This window comes from Phacochoerus africanus, chromosome 11 (genome assembly GCF_016906955.1).
Source record: "Phacochoerus africanus isolate WHEZ1 chromosome 11, ROS_Pafr_v1, whole genome shotgun sequence".
NCBI classification, from domain to species: domain Eukaryota; kingdom Metazoa; phylum Chordata; class Mammalia; order Artiodactyla; family Suidae; genus Phacochoerus; species Phacochoerus africanus.
Genome location: NC_062554.1, coordinates 66734539 through 66749499, shown reverse-complemented (window position 1 = coordinate 66749499; position 14961 = coordinate 66734539). Strand labels below are relative to the sequence as shown.

The 14961-nt window shown below is 49.0% G+C and overlaps 1 long non-coding RNA gene across 2 annotated transcripts in view; it reads right to left on the bottom strand.

Moving 5' to 3' along the window:
• Positions 1-296: 296 nt before the first annotated feature.
• The window catches only part of LOC125111433 (uncharacterized), a 31175-nt gene continuing 16510 nt past the window's right edge, over positions 297-14961 (bottom strand). The window contains exons 2-5 of one of the 2 annotated variants that reach the window (XR_007130862.1): positions 13148-13243; positions 9202-9263; positions 1646-1745; positions 297-801 (exon numbers count right to left, since the gene is read on the bottom strand). This is a non-coding gene — a long non-coding RNA (uncharacterized LOC125111433). The remainder of the gene's footprint in view (positions 802-1645; positions 1746-9201; positions 9264-13147; positions 13244-14961) is intronic. The other variant, XR_007130861.1, reaches the window with a different exon arrangement.

Genomic DNA, 14961 nt, shown 5'->3' with positions numbered 1-14961 from the left:
GAAGTGGGGTCTTCTGAGTAGTGCTGGGGACTTACACATCTCTAGCCTTAGCACCCAGCATGAAGTCTGGTTCGTAGTAAACACTGTTGACAGGCTCCACCTCTCGGTTGGAAGCTCAGTGGGGTAAGGACTTTCTTTGCCTTGGGTGGTGTTGCAGACTGCACAGCCAAGATGGTACCTGGTCTCCAGGAGGCAGGCAATACAAATTGGTTGTTACTTGATGGGATGGAATGGAATGGAATCAACTCAAGACAGCGTGGTGAAATAAAAGACTTGGCCAAGTTGTTTGAGTTTCTTGAAAATGTATTTATTGGGGAAAGATTGTGACTTCAAATATGTATTGAGTGCACACCCAATTATTTGGCCCAAGCTGTGAGATATAGGAAGAGAAACAAGAAGCTTATAGATACATGGGCTGGGGGAGAAACAAAACTAATACAAGGGAGAGAGCGATAAGTGTGATAGAAGAGGGCAGAGAATATGCTATGGGAACACAGAAGAGAGGAGACTTCTTCCATAGAACTGGTCAGGGGTCCTCATGGAGGACAAACCATTTGACTTGAGACAGCATGTATGATGTTTTCCCAGTGTGACCCTGGCAGTCCCATGTCCCCGGTCCCCTGGATGTAGCTGATTGGAGGATGCCCTCTTGACCTCTCTTCTTGTCTCCCAGGAGCTGGGATTGGAGACGTCAGATCACTAATCCGTATTTGCTGGTCCCTTGATTTAAAGACAAATAGCTTCTGGAGCCATGCAGCTGTGGCCTTTTGCAGATTTCTCAGAGGGGCAGAGAAAGCTGGCCTGGGGAGAGAACAGAATGCAAGAGCACCAAGAAAAGCAGGAATGAGCAGCCGTGTGGCCTCAAGCAATTGAGGGTCAGATTCTGACTTTCTGAGGATTTCGGCTCCTGGTTGCAGCCCTCAAGAACCTGCAGCATGGATATTCTGAGACATCCCAGGCTCCTTACAATAAATACCCCCCCTCCTTTTTTTTTTTTTTTTTTTTGCTTCTGCTAGCTGAACTGTAGCACCGTGGCCAGCAACCTTGGGTGAAAGCCATGTAAAGAAATGGGCCATGGCCAGGCTGGGGGTTACTGGAGAAGGGGTATGAGGGTAGAGCTCACTGACATTCATGTCCATTCCCTCGGTTCCCTTCAGCATCTCCCCTCCAGGGGCCCTCCCTCTCCTCTAAACCTGGCCAGCAGTCCAGCAGCAAGGGACTGGCCCGGCCCGGCAAAGGCCCTCCTGGTGATATAGGTGTCTGTCTATACCGAGAGTAAACTGGGTATCCCTAGTCCCAGGCAATGGCTCTCCATCCAAGGTCCCTAGAACAGAAGCAACTCACCGAGGAGTTCCCATCGTGGCTCAGTGGTTAATGAATCCGACTAGGAACCAGGAGGTTTCAGGTTCGATCCCTGGCCTCGCTCAGTGGGTTAAGGATCCGGCGTTGCTGTGAGCTGTGGTGAAGGCTGCAGACACGACTCGGATCCCGCGTTGCTGTGGCTGTGGTGTAGGCCAGCGGCTATAGCATATGGGAACCTCCATATGCTGCGGGAGCGGCCCAAGAAATGGCAAAAAGACAAAAAAAAAGAAGCAGCAACTCATTTTATGGGAGTTTAGAAGCATTTGCATACATGCACACTTACCTACAGCCACACATGTTGGTGGTGAAGACAGACAGACTCGTTTGTAAATGCTCCCACTGCACATCTTCTTGGAATCCTATGAGCACATGCAAGCATCTATCTATGGAGAAAAATCATAGAGAGTCATATTACAAAGAAAATACACTCAGCTCCCATCCTCTGGTGGCTTTGAGGTCTACAAAAGTGTGCACACAGCAACCTCTTTACAAAAACTTAGCCCAGCTACTCAGAGGTGAATCACACCTTCAATCAAGGCTCATGCTATGTGGGAGGCCCCACAAGGAAAAGAGGGGTCTGTGGTGTTTCTTGGAGGGATGCGGTATTGTGGGACTCTGACATTTGGCTGATTGGGTGGGGGAGGGGATGGCTAGGTTTGATGGGGCCCTGGGACATACGCGATTGAAGGGAGCCCTCTTTCTAAGGAAAAAATATAAATAAAAAATATTTTTTATTACTATAAAATATAGTAATTACTAATATAAAACTGAGTCCGGGAGTTCCCGTCATGGTGCAGCAGAAATGAATCTGACTAGGAAGAATGAGGTCACGGGGTTGATCCCTGGCCTCACTCAGTGGGTTAAGGATCCATCATTGCCATGAGTTGTGGTGTAGGTCACAGACACGGCTCGGATCTGGCGTTGCTGTGGCTGTGGCATAGGCTGGTGGCTGTAGCTCTGATTGGACCCCTAGCCTGAGAACCTCCACATGCTGCTAGTGTGGCCCTAAAAAGGCAAAAGACAAAAAACAAAAAAGCACTGAGTCCTGGGCTTTGGAAAGGGCTGGTGCAAGTGAGAGTCCTTGGCACTTTAGTTTGGGGGGAATGGGAGCTCAAGCTTAAGCTTCACTTTCCTTTCTTCTGTCCTCGTCATCTCCATAGCAACTGAAGTCCCCAAAAGATTGTGGGTCCACCGATGGAGCACATCCTTTATGAAGGTGATGCCTGGTTTATGGTGGGCCTTGGACAAGTCCCCTGCTGGCTAGAGAGAAACACCTGGCCAGGTGAAGAACACCAATAGGGCAGCTTGAGCAGGAGAGAAATGAGCCGTTTCTCTCCCATTCTTGCCACTCCTCTAACAGTGGTTGTCAGGCTTTTTTATCCTGATCTCTTTACTTCTACCTCTGACAGAGCATCCCCCTTTGGCAACCCCAAAACACACAATCCCTTTCTATGGGGGGGGGGGGCGGGAAGGTCTCCAGGGGGCAAGGGCAACTCAACCCCCATCTTTGCAAATACAGCTTCAAGCCTCAGTCTAGAGACGCAGCATAGCCCAGAATGTGAGCTTGGACACAGCCACTTCTTAGCTGAGTGACTTTGGGCCAAGTTATTTCAGCTTTCTCTCTAACTTCCAGTTTCTGCTCTCTGTAAAACTGAAATAAAAATGGACCCCACCTCTTAGCGTTATTGTGCAAATTATTCAAGAAAAATGTCCAACTCAGTAAATGCTTGTAAGGTTGACTCCCATGCGTCATAACTAGTCAGCATCGCAGGCCAACGGCTGTTGAACTTGAATGCTCTGGGCCCCCCACCTTCATGAGGATCGTGCCCTTCTGTTGGAGAAGCCTCTTCCCTCACCCTTGTCCCCGAAGAACCCAAAGCATTGCAGGCTTGGAGCGATGCGCGATTCTCTTGATTTTACAGCTGACCCGGGGTAAGGCCCAGGGCTGTTAAGGGCCAGGGCCAATGCTTCAGAAAAAGCAAAAGTATATCTAGAAGCAGAACCAAAGCCTTATGGCTCTGAGTCTCTGGATTGGGAAGCAGGTGAGGACTGTCCCCATGGACACTTTGACTCCGTGTGGGACCCTGTCAAGGAGGCCCAGGGGAAGTCACCTGTCCCCACAACCTACAGCAGGGGTGCCTGCTTCCTCCTTCAGCTCCAACTCACCACCAGCAAACAGAGCAGGTTCCAAGTTCCCTGAGCGGTCAGGAGGTCCATGGCCCTGATCCCTAGCTCTGTCACCAGCTGGCTCTGTGATTCAGTACTTTCGTCTCTAAAATCAGAGATTGGCCTTTCTGACATCCAAGCTGCTTATCTTAAACCTCTCCAGAAATTGCTTCATCTCAAAGTCACTTAGAGAAAGAGTGAGAGCTAATGTTTCAGAAAGTTGCACTTCCGACAAAACACCACACCCTTTCCTGGGCCGGGTCATTTCCCAGAGTCCTGCTCCCTGCGGGGACATGGCCTGAAATGGCCAGTGGCTATCATCCTTGGGCAGTGTTTGTGAGCGACAGCAGTGGGCCTGGAAGGGGCAGCGGGAAGCTTGGCTGAGCCTTGAGCAAGAACAAAAAATCAGGGAACCGAGGTGCTTCAATTTGGAGGGCACTTTTTCAAGGAATATTTTTCAGGTCGGTGAGCGTAGACATCTGCCCATTCCTATATCAGCAGGAAAAACAAAGCGAGGGACTCGGGATCAAATTACAGTAGCAGAAATATAGTCATTGGCACGAACAGCAGAACTTACTTTGAAAAACTTAGGGTCTCCGGAGGAGACAGTTTGGGGGCTGGGAGAATGTGCTTGGGTTGTGGGATGGAAATCCTGTGAAATTGGATTGTCATGATCATTATACAACTACAGATGTGATGCATTCATTGGGTAATTTAAAAAATAACAATAAAATTTTTTTTAATAATTAAAAAAACCCCAAAACGGGTATAATGTAAATGTCCAACAGCAAGAAATGGTGAAATAAATTCTGTTTTGTTTTTTTGTTTTTTTTTTGTCTTTTTGCCATTTCTTGGGCCACTCCTGTGGCCTATGGAGGCTCCCAGGCTAGGGGTCTAATCAGAGCTGTAGCCACCGGCCTACAGAGAGATGGGAAAAAGCATTTAGCAGCCACCTGCTCTGAGCCAGGCACTTGACAAAGATGTGTAGGCTTCAATCTCAGGAGAAGGCAGTGAAGGATAAGCCACAGCAACGTGGGATCCGAGCCGCATCTGCGACCTACACCACAGCTCACGGCAACGCCGGATCCTTAACCCACTGAGCGAGGCCAGGGATCGAACCCGCAACCTCCTGGTTCCTAGTCAGATTCGTTAACCACTGTGCCACGATGGGAACTCCAAGAAATGGTGAAATAAATTCTGATATGTTCATAAAAAAATTAATTAATTAAATAAAAAATTAATTAGTTAAAAAAAAATGGCAGCAGAACTTTTTGAAGTGTGGGATGCTGACATGGCCGACCCCAGGTAAAAGTGGACTACTTTGGTGCCTCTGACTTCCATGTGTTCTGCTTGGGACATAGAAGGCCATCCTTACTCTACCCAGCCCCCACTGTGGAGTCCCCTCCTGCCTGAGCATTTTAGAACTCTATGTGGGTTGAGCAAGAAAGTACAAAGGAGGACTGACTTGGCAAAATGACCAGGTTTGGCAATGAATGTGTCACAGCGTGACCCCAGACACGTTACTTAACTTGACCATTAAGTAGAAATCAAGGATGTTCACATCCTGTCCAGCAACAAAGCCTCTGTGCTGCAGGGGTGGGGGAGGCGAGCCCTCACCCTTAGAGGCTGACCCCTGTGTAGGAGTCAGGGAAGGTTCTTCTTCCTCGAAGTCTTATCCCAGCCTCACTCCTAGCACAGAGTCTTTGTGACCTGGCTTCTCAGGCAATGCTACCCACCTCCCGGATGGTGAGCCTCCCTGGGTTTGTATCCTTGAGCCGAACAAAGGGGAAAGAGCCACAGAAAGAAGATGATGCCTTTCCAGGGCCCCTAGAGTGATGGAGGAAGCAAGCCAATGGACTCTTATGCCCCAGGAGCTGCCAGACTAATGGGCATGACAAATCCTACAGGAGCTCATGGAGAGAAAATAATACTAAATGAAAATTAGCATAGCTCAAGGCACCCACCTAAGAAAGGATGGAGAGTGAGCTGAATTAATCAGAGACGGCTTCTTGGAGAAGGTGAGTTTTAAGACTGGTAGCAGAAGGAATAAGGAGAAAGGAGGTATTGATTCAGACACAATTGATAGACTGAGAGTGGGCTCTAGGGAATAGGTGGGCTCTGACTCCCCGGGATAGGCATGCACTCAGTTCTCCATGCGTGGAGGCCATGTGGGCTCCCAGCAAGTTACTCTCAGCCCTGGGTCTGTCTCCCCACTCACGGAATGAGGAAGAAGGTGAACTGCCCGGCTACAGCCCTTTTCAGCTCCTGCGTTCTGCACTTTACAATTCCTAACTATAGGGACGGGTCCATGGGTGAGATGGCTTGGGTAGAGTAGAAAGCAGGTGCTAAATAGGAGGGGACAGGCATCTCAAGGCACCTAATCTTAAATATATCAGCTAGGGCTGAGCAATCTCACTCCTGCCAAGCATCATCCAGGACTGGTCCCTAGAAAGGAGCCCCAGAGCAGAAGACACAACGAACCCAGCTGGATGCAAAGAAACTAGAATGTGTCCAGTCACAGGTTCGATCCCTGACCTCGCTCAGTGGGTTAAGGATCCAGCGTTGCCATGAGCTGTGGTGTAGATTGAAGACACAGCTCAGATCCTGTGTTGCTGTGGCTGTGGCGTAGGCCAGCAGCTGTAGCTCCGATTCGACCCTTGCCTGGGAACCTGCATATGCCATGGGTGTGGCCCTAAAAAGCAAAAAATAAAATAAAATAAAACATGTCCAGGCATGGGGGTGGGGTGCTAAGTCTAGAAAGACTATGGCTTTAAGATGACTCATCCATCCCCTCTAACGATAGACCACTCTCTACAGACCTCTACCAGGTGAACAGTACCAGCCCTGGCAGCCGGGTGTTACTGTATTTCTCACAAATTCTTCAGTGAGCCCCAGGGTCTGGACCTAGACGGGCCCCTAGGCCTGAGCTGTGTGCAGGGAGAGAAGAGCGTCCCCCCAGAGAGAGAGGCCTAGTCCTGAGCAGGGCGGTCAGGATGTCTTCAATAGCTACAGAGAGGTGGGCGTGGGATTGGGGTGGCCCTTGAGTGATCAGCAGAGCACAAAGTTTGGGGGCCCCTCATCCTACCCTGAAGGATGTACTCACTGACCTTTGCCCTGAGATTCCCAACTTTCTCCAGCCCACATCGCCTTTGCCAATTCAAACAGGTGCCATGGGCACAAACAGGTATAGAAAGTAGGGAGTGTGGCAGGACTACCGTTCGATAAAGCCCAGGGGACTTGGGACAGGTCATGAAATGTGGTGGAGGGAAATCCCCAAACAGAAGTGCCCCAGCTGGTTTCCTCATCATTTTGGGTAACTTTCCATTGCCACACACCCACTGCCACCCCCTAGATCTCTTCTAAAGAACCTACTGTTCACTTAGTGACCTGTTGGGTAGAAAAATCAAAAGAGGCGATGAGTCCAGGTCCTAAACTGGAGAAACGACAGCCTACATGGGAAGATAGATTTACATTCATGCCCCAGGTAGAGAGGACCCAAGAGGGCACACAACAATCAAGGGCCAAATGGAAACAAAAGAGGCTCAGAGAAGGGCAGGTCAATGAGAACAGAAACAGTGGGAAGAGGCTTCACGGAGGAGAACCACTTAGGGCACAGCAGCGTGGCCGTCAGTGAACGTCCAGAGGCAGGAAGAGTGGTTTAGGGAGCAGGGGACAGAACCCTGGCGTATATGACGGGACAGAGAGAGAGGCTGAAATGAAATAAACCACCACTTGTTGAATGCCTACTCTGTTGCCCTCACTGTGCCAGGTGCTTTCCACCTGTTATTTCATTTTATCTTCCCAAGAAAAGTGGTAGTATTTTTATTTGCCTTTTGCAGAGCGGGAAACTGAGGTGTCTCTATGAATAAGACTTGAGCTGGTGGTCAATGAGAGAAGTCTCTGCCAGGAGTACCCATCATGGCACAGCGGGAAAGAATCTGACTAGGAACCATGAGGTTGAGGATTTGATCCCTGGCCACGCTCAGTAGGTTGAGAATCTGGTGCTGCCATGAGCTGTGGTGTAGGTCGCAGATGCGGCTTGGATCCTGCGTTGCTGTGCCTGTGGCATAGGCTGACAGCTGTAGCTCCGACTTGATCCCTAGCCTGGGAACCTCCATATGCCGAGGGTGCAACCCTAAAAAACAAAAAAACAAACAAACAAAAAAAAGACGCCTCCGCCAGTGGCCAAACCAGGGAGAAGCTTGAGGGTAAGAGTAAGTGATGGAATAAGATGGCCCTGGCCATGGTAGCCAGGATGCTGGAGAATATTGTCCATCTACCACCTAAAATCAAGAGGAGACATGACCCACTGAGTGGTGATCCCTGACCAGGGACTTTACCTTCATGACTCAGGTGCACTAGAATTAGCCTTGGCCCCTAGGGCCCTCACCCACACCTGGTGTTGGCCCCAACCGGCTCTCCTTCACCTGGTGCTCAGCATCTCCATCTTGTCACCAGGCACCCTCCTCCCCTGCCCAGAGATTGGACGAGCTAATTAATCATCACCAACTAACTGTTAAGGAGGTCAGCGAGGTGTTATCATCACTGCCACCCCAACTGCGGCTATGACTAATCGAACAATGTCAGAGATTCAGAAAGCAGTGATAATTATTCTACTATTTTTCCAGCCTTTGTGTTTTCCCTCTTTTGAGGTTCCAAGCATGAGATGAAGAAGGCTAGGAAGGTCCAGCCTTTCCTTCCGGGAATTGAGTGGACACACCAGCCTGGTGGAGGGTGGAGGAGGGGTATGCCTGCTGGGGCTCTGGTGGACTCTCCAAACAGCACCTTGATCGCTGAGCAATCTGGGGGCTGGGGTGAGTCAGGTCAGATGGGGGAATCAGAGGCGTTCTGCTAGAGCGTGGCCGCTGGGTCGTGTCGTCGGGGAATCCCTAAGGAAACTGCGGACCTGTGCTGACCAAAGCCGGCCCGAAGGAAAACCCTGTCTTGCTACATGACTCCTGATTCATGGCTTTCCCTTCCTGGGACTCGGCTCACGTGCTGCCTCTCAATTTTTTTAAAGCAGTCACCCCCACCCCCACCCCCAAACGCCTCAGACGACAAAACTCCACCTGAAAAAGAAAGATTTGAAATGTCGGAAACTCGCAGTCATGTGCCGGAGGCCCTGTCACAAGCCAAACCCAGGACCTCCCAGGTGGCTGGCTATCTGTGGCTTGCTTGAGGAACCCCCAAACGTGCTCACAGCCCAAACCCTTCCCCTCTGCTCCATGACGGATCCTGGGAGCCCTTCATCCCACTGTTATTAGAGGGCAAACCATCCCGACACAGACAGCAAGTGGGACAAGGGCACTAAGGCGAATGTCCTGAACCCCAAAGGGGCAGCCAGGGCAGCCATTGTTCATCACTGTCCAGTTTTTCCTAGACCAGCCCTGGGAGCATCACCAGGAGCGGACCCGATGAAATACATACAGCCTTCCGGTGTGACAGGAGCAGGAAGGGGGCTGAGACCATGCCCAGGCTGGCTTTGGGGAAGGAGAAGATGGTCTAAGGAATTCAGACCTACCCCCAAGCTCAGGAATACCCAGCCACATTCACTCAGGAAATGGGCGGGTGGGTGGTTTGCTCATATATTATTTCCAGGGTGGACTTTTTGCTCTTCCCAGGCTCCCTCGGAAACTTAGAAAAATCTCAGCCCTTAAAAGCCACAGCACTTACCAGGATGGGGCAATTCCACGCAGTGGACATCTGTCCGTGACTGGCACTGTTCATCGTTCGTCCTGGAAAGGGCCAATGTGATGATAAATCCATCCAGCCTGGGAAGGTCCAGGGTCTCCCCCCAACCCTGCCCCCACGCACGCACGTACACACACACACCAGTTTACTTAGATACCCTATGTGTGATGTTTTTGGTGAAAACTATACGCGCTTTCATGCGAGGGTGAGAAATTTGCAGTTATAACCTATTTTTTTTTTTTTTTTTAGTGTTCGGTTGGCTAATTACCTTTAAGAAAAGAGGGTGTCTGTAGGAGGGGGGAAAGGGAACACGCACTAAGGGTGAAGCAGTTGGTGAAGGAAATCACACTGAGGTTGGGAAGCCAGGGAGCTGAAGAGGGGGCCCTGGAGGGCTGGGCGTGGGCAGAGGAAGAGCTGGCGCTCAGCACAGCAGGCAGAGAACTAAAGTCAAAACCTGGGGGGACCCCCCCGCCCCCCGATAGAGCGGCAGCAGTGCTGCCGGGAATGTGCCCAGCCTTGCCCAAAGAATGAACCGATGGTTCATGGATTGGTTCTCCCTATCACAGCGCAATCACCACCCCTGGAAACGGTCTTCTTTTTCCCAAGGAGGAAGCGGAGGAGGTCAGCCTGGCCCTCCACTTGGAGTCTGACTATTGCTGGCTGTGACAGGCACTCTTCATCTTTCGATGGGGACCAGCAGAGGAGTGGGTAAATCTGAGCAGCCCCAGCAAAGCCCTCCTGTCCACAAATGTCTCCCCCACACAAGCACCACACAAGAGAGAACGACTTAGCGAGAAGAAATGAGGAAAGATACCAAATGTCATCCCTGAAGTGCCCCTGCACTTTCTGGAATGTGTTCTAAGAGCAACCCCTATGGAATCCAGGCTCTTTTTCTGTCCTGCCTGCTCTGCCTTTAGGCTACAGGCACATGCTAAGGGGATTCTGAAGATGGCAAAACCCTAACTCCCTCCAACTGCTTCTGCCCTGGCTGGTCTGGTCGTGTCAGGGAGGGTGGGGGTGGGGCGAGGGAATGAGGTGTCAGAGGCCAGAGGTAGGCACGTAAACCCCCAGACACCTGCCAGAGCCCTAAACCTGCGTCAGAGTCTGTCTCCATCGAAAGGAAAGAAAGCAAGTATGCCACAACCAGGTCTCAGTAGCCAGAGTGGAAAATATCGCTCTGCCACGGGCTGTTGGCTCTGGGGAAAATTCTGCCAGTGAACCATGTTTAGACTCAATGTGTTTATCTTCTATGGTTGCCGAGTTTGGGGGTTTTTTTTGCTTACTCTTTTTCTATTTGGGAGGTGGCACGTATTTTCCTCTCGTTGCAATGGAGGGGGCTGCAGTTACATGACCTTGGGCAGGTCACAGCCAGAGAAGAGGCTGAAGAGCAGCAGTGATGGACTTTTATGGGGCTTGGGCTTTCTACCGGGCCATTGAGAGGGTGGCTAGAGGGGAGGCCCACACCCCTGGGATGTGTTTTCTTTGGGTGTAATTGACATATAACATCCTATTGGTTTCAGTTGCAAGGACATGTTTTTTCAAGTGAGAGCAGGTTTGTGGAGAGAGATACACATTCCACAGGCAGAATGCAATCTGTCACAGAAGGCAGAGTTGCCCTGGGAGAGATATCTATAATGACATTTCTAACTTTTTAAAAATTATTGAAGCTACATTGTTTCGTATCTCAGTATGGTGATGTGGGTAAAGAAATGAACTGATTAGAGCAAATTTCGAATTCCACGCAGGCAGATCCTTTAAAGGCCCTGAACTTCAGCATCCTTGCCTGTAAAAAGAGAGGGTATGAGGGTATCATAGAAGTATGATATTACTTCTATGTGGACTCTAAAATATGACACGATATATGTGTGTGACTGGGTCACTTTGCTGTATAATAGAAAATTAATAGAACACTGTAAACCAACTATAATGGAAAAAATAAAAATCATTTAAAAAATAAAATAAAATAAAACATGACACAGATGAACTTAACTACAAAACAGAAACAGACTCACAGACACAGGGAAGAGATTGGTGGTTGCCAAGGGGAAAGGAGACAGAGTAGGGATGGACTGGGAGTTTGAAACTAGCAGATACAAAATATGTCTAGATATATATTATATGATGGGTAATAACAAGGTCCTACTGTATGGCACAGGGAACTATATTCACTATCCTGTGATAAAGCACAGTGAAAGGAATATGAAAAAGAATATACATATATATGTATGAATGTATAACTGAGTCCTTTGCTGTACAGCAGAAATTAACATAATATTGTAAATCAACTATACCTCAATAAAATAAATTTTTTTAAAAAGAGAGGGTCAATATGGAAATAAGCTGGAAAATAAACCCCCAAATCAGATAGGGAGCACTTAGAGCCAAGTCCTCACTCTGCACATCCTGGCTATCTGATTTCAGGCAAGTCAGTTAATGCCTCTAAGCCACAGTTTCTTCCTTTGTAAAACTGCAAGAAGAACCCTGGCCTTGCCTGCTTCCTCGGGTAGCTGGGAGAACCATGTAAGCGCACTTCGTAAACCTTGATGCTCTAGGTACACAGAGATGGTCTGTGTACATTCCGTTTCCCTGGGTAAATGGCAATGGAAGAAGGTTGGGAAGAAGGACCTCCCAGTGCTCCGTGAAGCTAGCAACAGGCTTCATGGATTGAAGAAAATCTTCTGACCAACAGGAGTATTAAACACTAGGGCATTTTTCTCAAAGGCTTTAGGAAAAGAATAAACAAGGATTGGTGCCAGGTTGTTTGGTCATATCCTGAAAGCCAGGACCTGGACTGCATGACTACTCTTCCAGTGTAAGAAATTTTAAGTCTCCTACGTAAGGGTTAGACTGGGAAATAATCTACAACAGCCCTTTGGAATTGAACTGGACCATTTCCATTTCTAAATGTACTGGAATGTGGGAGGGGCTTCCTAGAAGATGCCTTTAGAGGGTGTGAGGGCACAGGTAGTGTCTTCTGAAGCAATAGGTTGAGAAGGTGGGTAGAGTGGGAACAAATGAGATTAAGAAGGACTGTAGAGGAATAGTTTAGTAGTTTCCCAAAAGAGGAGTTCAGTGAGCAGGTATGACACTTTGAGAAAATTCTTGCTCTTATAAGAAGTACGTGGTATAGTTATTTTTTTAAGGTTTACATTTTGGGATCAAATCTGGATTCACATTTCTGCCTCCATCACTATGAATGCTATGACCTAGGGTGAGTTACCTGAGCCTCATTTTGCTCTTTTTTTCTTTTTCTTTTCTTTTCTTTTTTTTTTTTTTTTTTTTTTTTTTTGCTTTTTAGGGCCAAACACTCGCAGCATATGGAGCTTCCCAGGCTAAGGGTCGAATCAGAGCTGTAGCTACCAGCCTATGACACAGCCATACAGCCACAGCAAGGCGAAATCCAAGCCACATCTTCAACCTACCCCACAGCTCACGGCAACACCAGATCTTTAACCCTCTGAGCCTAGACCAGGGATCAAACCCGCAACCTCATGGTTCCTAGTTGGATTCGTGTCCACTGCACCATGACGGGAACTCCTCATTTTACTCTTCTTCAAAATGGGAATGACAAAAAAAAATAAATAAATAAAATGGGAATGACAATAGGATAATAAATCCTTGAGGTTGCTGTAAAACTTAAAGTGCAATAGTATTAAAAAGTGCCTGGCACATAGTAAGGCATCACAGTGTGATGATAAAGGAAAACCAGGTGGGCCAGGTAGTGGTTGACCATGGGCATCAGCAGGAGCCGAAGTGCTCTTGGCCTTGGGTCATCTTGGGCCAAATCCATGGTACACAGGAGACACATGCTACATGGCAGCAGGAAGCTGGCATCAGTTAGTCATAGAAGAGCTGCAGAGAGTCACATACCACACACACTGACAAGCACACTCTCACACTCACAACACATTGGATTGCATAAGCTCACCATCTCCTGATTGAGAAGATGAATAAGAGGTCTGCAGACCAGCGTGTTTCCCCAGCCGTGTCACAAGAAGGAAGGTCCTCAGCATCCTTGGGAGCCCTGGGCAGAGGGGGATTTTAGAAGGAAGCTCTCTGAAAAGCTCAGATACCCATGGCTGTAATGTGGTCGGAGAAAGGAAAGCGAGGCCAGACAGACTGTACCACCCAGGGCACTGGGAATGATAAAGCCCAGAAGAGGGCTGTAAGGCTTAGTGGTTTGGGGCCTGGCTAGGGAGATTGGATTCAAGGCCTAGTGCTGGATCTGGAAAAAGCCACCAGGGCCTCCCTTCTTGAGTCAATGATAAGACCACCAAGGGGCTAATTCTTCCATGTCTTTAGCCTTTTTGTGGCCTTAAAGTATTTCAACGTATTGGCAAGTCTCTTTGATTCTCTGCAAGGAAGGAGTCTCCCCATTTCAAAGAGACAGAAACTGAGGCACAATGAAGTTAGAAGTCATCTCCATATTCACAGAGAAGAAAGGCTAAAACTCAAACAGATATCCTTCTCCTGGGCCCAGATCTCAACCATTTGAGAATCTTAAGCCCATCCACTAGCCAAGAGGAGCAAAATGTTCCCACCTAGCTAGATTCTCTCTTCCCTGTCCCTGGCATATGTGAAACAAGGGTCCAGGCCCCAAGAACAAAATATACACCTACACACACACAAATGCATACACAGGAAAAGATGCTTCACAACTCTAGGTGGTGGTACACACGAAGCTTGGCCAAGGATGATCGTAAGCCCTGGAGGATGAAAGGAAGGAGGGAAGGAAGGAAGGAAGGGAGGAAGAGAAAGCTAGCTCAGTAGGATCAGATTGGTAAAGAAAGGCTCATAGAAGAGGTGGCTCTGGAGGATTCTGTTGAATGGAATGGGGGGAAGGGGTACGGTCATTGCTGACAAGTAAAGCCACGGGTCGAAGCAAGGAATTGAGAGAGACAACAGGCGAAAGCCTGCTTGTTTTGGCCAAAGACCTTGTGTAGAAAATCTGTGGGAGAGAAGGCTGCAAAGGCATTTGGAAGTATGAATACCAAGCTTGCATGGCTGGGTTCTGTTCGGAAGGCACTGGGCTCTCATGGATGATCCTTCAAATGGGAGTTTGGTGAGGATACTGGTGCATTAGGAAGATGAGCCCATGGTCTGGAGAGATCGAAAATGCGGTAAAGAATGCTTTCTGTTCTCTGGAGGCCTAGGATTGAAGGGAACGATCCGCATAAAAAGTTAAGCCGAGTGCCCTCGGAGTGGCAATGGCAGTAACTACCAGCTATGGCTGAACCTCCAGCTCAGGCAGGGCGGGAAGGGCAGGGGACCAGAGGTGGGGTTGATGTGAAGAACTCGGCACCCTCACCATTTCTGCAGCCCTAGATCTCAGCTACCGTGGCCCCCATAGCCTCAAGCCCAACTCTTCCACCATGGCAGCCTATCCAGGAACAAGCCCTGGCTCCTTGTGGCCTCTGACATGCAGCCCAGCTCCCCCTCCTCACCTCCCAATTTACTCTGAAGCACTCTGATTTTATCTGAAATGAAACAGAAGCCCTAGCTGTGGTCACAGTGGCCAGAAACTCCCATGTGCTGCATCCCGGCTCATGTCCCTCTGCCAAGAGCCCAGCCTCCTTGGTCCCCCGCAGCCCCCACCAGCTCTACTTGCACCACTCTTAGGATGTTCAAAGTCATTTCAAGAAGCCCAGGTGGGAAGGCGAAATTGTGGCAGTATCAACAGTCATAGCTGTTCTAGTAGCTGTGGCTGTAGGAGGTGCAGCATAGTTATGTAGTAAGCCACGG